Here is a 5846-nt window from a genome sequence, read left to right on the forward strand (position 1 = left end):
CTGGCTTGGTACTGTGACCACTTCCCTGGGGAGCCTTTTCCAGTGTTCAACCACCCTCTGGGTGAAGAACCTTTTTCTAATATCTGACCTAAACCTCCCCTGACACAACTTGAGGCCATTCCCCTGTGTCTTGTCACTGGTCACCAGAGAGAAGAGATCAGTGTCTGCCCCTCCTCTTCCCCTCATGAGGAAGTTGTAGACTGCAATAAGGTCTCCCCTCAGTCTCCTCTTCTCCAGGCTGAACAGACCAACTGATCTCAGCTGCTCCTCTTATGGCTTCCCCTCAAGACCAAGATGTGCTCCAGACACTTGACCAGCTTTGTTGCCCTTCTCCGGATGTGCTTCAGCACCTCAATGACCTTTTTGAAGTGAGGGGCCCAGAACTGAACACAGTAGTTGGGGTGTGGCCCCACCAGTGCCAACTACAAGGGGACAATCACTTCCATAGTCCTGCTGGCCTCTCTATTTTCGATACAAGTCAGGATGTCATTGGCCTTCTTGGCCACCTTGGCACACTGCTGGGTCATGTTCAGCCAGCTGTCAACCAACACTTCCACACCTTTTCTGCTGGGCATCTTTCCAGACGTTCTTCCCCAAGCTTGTAGCACTGCATGGGGTTGTCATGACCCAAGTGCAGGACTCAGCACTTCAACTTATTGAACTCCATGTGGTCAGCCTCAGCTCATCAATCTAGCCAACTGTTATGAACAAGAGTGTTTGAGATTGCTTAAAAAATCACTGTCAAGTGAATGAGCAAAAGCCAGATCCCTCTCCAGCAAATCAACACTCTTGCCCAACTTTGTGTCTTCTGTGAACTTGCTTAGGGTGCACTTGATCCCCTCACCCAGGTCCTCAGTAAACATGTTAAACAGAACTGTCCCCAGTACTCAGCCCTGGGGAACACCACTCATGACTGACTGCCAGCTGGTTGTAACTCCATTCACCACCACTCTCTGGGCCTGGCCATCCAGCCAGATTTTTACCCAGCGAAGAGTTCACCTGTCCAAGCCATGGGAAGCCAATTTCTCCAGGAAAATGCTGTGAGAAATGGTGGCAAAGGCTTTAGTGAAGTCTAGGTGGACAATATTGACAGCTTTTCTGTCATCTACTAAGCAGGTGACTTTGTCATAGAAGGAGATCAGGTTACTCAAGCAGGTCCTGCCTTTCATAAACCCATGCTGGCTGGGCCTGATCCCCTGGTTGTCCTGTATGTATCACACAATGGTACTCAAGATGATCTGCTCCATGCCCTTCCCCGGCACTGAGGTCCGGCTGACAGGCCTGTTGTTCCCCAGATCCCCCTTTTGACCCTTCTTATAGATAGGTGTCACATTTGCTAATTTCCAGTCACCCGGTTTTATTACGACGGGGTTTTCAGGGTCTCTCCAACCCCGGCTGCCGTAGGTGTCGAGATAGTGAAGTCCTGCTAATCACAACCTGTCCAGGTCCCTCAGCCAGGCTCTCAGCTGCAGGCAATCTTAGCAAGAAGCTCAGCTCTTAAGTGAGATCAGCTCTTTGGTGAATTCAGCTCTTTAGTGATTTCAGCTCTTTGCTTGCTAAGTGCCTCAGCAGACGCAGGGAGAGAGAGGAGAAGTGCCACATGAGGTTCCACTAAAGTGTCTTTATTGGCACCTTCTGTGAAGGGTCACAGTGACAGCTCTTCTGCAGAACTAGGCAGAAGTAGTTGTTTATATAGGGTATAGGAGTTTTGAGAAACAGTCCAATAGTAAGGGTGGGGGCGAATATGACTTATCGTCTTACAGAGAGATAATGAGGGTCCGAAGGTGGAAGAGGGGCTTTTTTGGTCCAGTCATCATGACTAGGAATTTCTTATCTTAGGCAACTGACCGCCAGGGAGGCCTTGCAGACCCTGTGGCTGCTACAACCCAGAACCTCCCTGGTTGACCAGGGCCGCTGGTAAATGATTGAAAGTGGCTTGGTAAGCACTTCAGCCAGCTCCCTCAGTACCCTTGGGTGAATCTCATCTACCCCCATCGACTTGTGGAGGTCTAAGTGACACTGCAGGTCACTGACCATTCCCTCCTGGATTATGGGGGCTTTATTGTGCTCCCCATCTCTGTCTTCCAGCTCAGGAGGCTGGATACCCTGAGGACAACTGGTCGTTCTAAAGATTGAGGCAAAGAAGACATTCAGTACCTTGGCCTTTTCCTCATCCTTTGTTACTATGTTTCCCCCCTCATCCAAAAAAGGATGGAAATTCTTCTTCTCCCTGCTTTCGTTGCTGATGTATTTGTAGAAACAGTTTTTGTTGTCTTTTACAGCAGTGGCCAGAGACAAAGCTCTCTGTTCTGCCATGCTAGTTGTCTTCTGTGCTGCTTCATCTTTGTCCAGGTTTAGAGCAAATTTGGGGAAGAATGCCCCAAAGGAGCTCCGGTGGGAAAAGCAAATCCAATCGGCCCCTCCCCCCAACTGGTCCGGGAGGGAAAAAATACCTCCTTGGAGAAAGGTGGAAAAAAACTGTTTATTAAACAATAAAACCAAAACAAAATCAAACAATGAGACCCCTTGCCACTCTAAAAGAGATGACAAACTGAGAAATCCCTGTCCCCGGGTTGCAGCTCACTCAGTCTCTGATCAGTCCCTCTGGTGCTGGAATTGTCGCAGGCCAGGCCTGACCCGGTGGGCCACAGATGCAGCTGCCGGTGCTCCCCTGGGTGTTCAGTCCAGAGCAGGTTTCAAGAGGTCCAAAGAAAAGGAAAAAAAACAGTCCAGGGAACTTCTTTGCCTCAGCTAGCTAACACTAACTAAAAAGCAAAAGAAGAGCTCTGTCCCGCTGTCTGTCCGCAGACAACAACAGTCCAGGAGGAGGAATGTGGAGGAGGAGTACAGTGCCTGAAAACAAAACTGCGCGCATCTTCTCTCCCCCCCTTCACTCTCTGGAACACTCTTAAAGGTGCAAAACTTATTATTCAACATAAATAGAATGAGACGATTTGGGATAAAAGCATCATATAGTCAACCCAGGACAATCTTTCAGCATGGGGAGAGCCTGCTCCTGCTCCTTTAAGATTTCCTTCTTAAAGCACATCCAGCCTTCCTGGACTATTTTGCCCTTAAGGACTGCCCCCCAAGTGACTCTCTCAACCAGTCTCCTAAATAGGCCAAAGTCTGCCCTCCAGAAGTCTAAGGTGGCAGTTATGTTGACATCTCTCCTTATTTCTTTCATAATTGAAAACTATAATTTCTTGATTGCTTTGCCCAAGATGGCCTCTGACTTTCACTCTGAGCAGTCCTTCTCTATTTACAAACAGCAGGTCCAGCAGGGCACCTTCCCTGGTTGTCTCATTTACCAGCTGTGTCAGGAAGTTCTCTTCCATTCACTCCAGAAACCTCCTGGACTGTTTCCTCTCTGCTCTGTTGTATTTCCAGAAGACATCTGGTAGGTTGAAGTCTCCCATGAGAATAAGGTCCAACAATCACAAGATTTCCCCCAGCTGCTTACAGAATATTTCATCGGCCTCTTCATCCTACTTGGGTGATCTATAACACTCTCACCAGGACATCTGCCTTCTTAGCCTTCTCCCTGATTCTTACTGTAGTGGATTGACTCTGGTTGGATGCCAGACACCCACCAAAACTACTCTGTCACTCCCCTCTGTAACCAGACAGGAGACACAAAATATAACAAAAGGATTCATGGGTTGAGATAATGTCTGGGAGGACATCACTCACCAAATACTGTCACGGGCAAAACACTCAAATTTGAGGTATTAATTTAATTTATTACTCATAAAATCAGAGTAGGACAATGAGAAGTAAAATAAGATCTTAAAAACACCTTCCCCACATCCCTCCCTGCTTCCCAAGCTCTACCTCCTCCCCCCAAGCAGCACAGGGAGACAGGGAATGAGGATTATACTCAGTTCATCATAAGTTGTTTCTGCTGCTGCTCAGGGAGAGGAGTCCTTCTCTTGTTCCAATGTGGGGTCTCTCCCACAGGAAACAGTTCTCTATGAACTTCTCCAGTGTGAGTCCATCCCACGAGCAACAGTCCTCCCCAAATTGCTGCAATGTGGGTCACTCTTCCTACGGGATGCAGTCATTCAGGCACAGCTTCTTTAGTGTGGATCCCCCACAGGGTCACAAGTCCTACTAGGAAACCTGCACCGGCATGGGCTCCTCCCTTCATGGGACTGCAAGTCCCTGCCAGAAGCTACCAAAACCTGGCCATAAAACCCCAGTACACTTACTGATAAACACTCAATTCTATAATACCATCATGTGAGAGACTGAAATGATAACAGTTAATTACTCAATCAGACATTTGCAAAAGCAGCAGAGTGCTTTGCTGAGAGCAGGTTTGTACTCCCCCAACCGAAAGCGAGGAGGAGAGTTTTTGGGTATGTGATGGCAAAGCCTCTGCTCTGCAAAAAACAGCCCAGGTGCAGAGGGGGTGCACATTTACCACCAGAGGATGACCACTACAAACTGACCTTTGTTTAGATAAACTTGTTGAGCCCAGCAATTGTATACCGGATAACCAGTGACTAATGTTGTTAACAAGCTGGGTTTTAAGCCAGATAAGGGAAAAGGCCCATAAGAAGCAGATCCCATGTAGTGGGTTAATGCTTTTTATCATGTCAATGTCCTCCCTCTCGATAAGGCTCAGGTGGAAAACTCATATATATACCCCAGTCATTCAGTGTCCCTCTAATCCGCCCCAAGGGATTTATTAACAAGAACAAGGTCATAACACATTATCAAGCTCCAAAGAATCAAAACACTCCCTAACATACAGGGCTAGCCCACTGCCTCTCCTTCCTTGCCTATCCCTTCTGAAGAGTTTATAGCCATCTTTTGCATCAGTCCAGTCATGCAAATCATCCCACCATGTTTCTGTGGTGGCAACTGTCATAGTTTTCCTGATGTGCAATAGTTTCCAGTTCCCCCTGTTTGTTGTCCATGCTGTGTGCATTGGTGTAAATGCACTTTAGTTGGGCTAATAACCCTACTGCCTTTTTGTGGGGAGAAGCTCTTATTCATGTGACCATTCTCAGATACTTCTGGGATTTTTAACACATCATTAACCCTTGCATCCTTACTTTTGCATGGATCTCCATCCCCTACCTCCACTGATATGGCAGACTGAAGGACCTTGGTAGCACACTGTCCCTCAAACATTTGCATGGTACCCCCAGGCTTATCTCTGTTGAGCCTGGTTTTGTCCACATCCCCTTCAAGTGTAGTTTAAAGCTGTCTCACTGAGCCCTGCGAACTCCTGAGCTAAAATCTTTTTTTTTGCCCTTTGAGATGGATGGACCCTGTCTGTTGCCAGCAGGCTCAGTGTCATGTAAACTGACCCATGATCAAAACCCCCAAAATTCTAATGGTAACACCAGTCTCAAAGCCAGGTGTCCATCTGCATGATTTTCCTGTTTGTTGCCCCATCATTCCCTGCAGGGAACTGGCAGGACAGAAGAGAACACAACTTGTGCTCCAGATCCTTCGACCAGTTGTCCCAAGGTCCTGAGGTCCCTCTTGGTACTTTGTTACTGCCCACCTGAAAAAGCAGTAACAGGCAATAGTGGGACCTACCAGACTGGGAAGTATCTTGGTGATGTCCCTTACCCAGGCCCCAGGAAGGCAGCATACTTCCCTATGGGTTGGGTCCAGTCAGCATATTGGGCCCTTTGTTCCTTTCAAAAGAGTCGCCAATGACTACTACTTTACTACTACAACCCTTCTTTTTTTTTTTACTGAGGAGGTCATGATGCAGTGGGTAGGCTGCCCTGCCCTAGGCAACCCCTCCAGCCTGGATGGACTTTCATCCACATTCTCATTTCCCTGGTCCTCAGATTCCAGGGTTCATAACTATTGTATAAGGG

At 47.8% G+C, this 5846-nt stretch overlaps 1 pseudogene; it reads right to left on the reverse strand.

Moving 5' to 3' along the window:
* Positions 1-422: 422 nt before the first annotated feature.
* Positions 423-2316, reverse strand: LOC128941396 (uncharacterized; annotated as a pseudogene).
* Positions 2317-5846: the final 3530 nt, after the last annotated feature.

Source organism: Melozone crissalis, unplaced genomic scaffold (genome assembly GCF_028551555.1).
Source record: "Melozone crissalis strain CALT ecotype California unplaced genomic scaffold, PUWL_Pcris_2 ptg000035l_1, whole genome shotgun sequence".
NCBI classification, from domain to species: domain Eukaryota; kingdom Metazoa; phylum Chordata; class Aves; order Passeriformes; family Passerellidae; genus Melozone; species Melozone crissalis.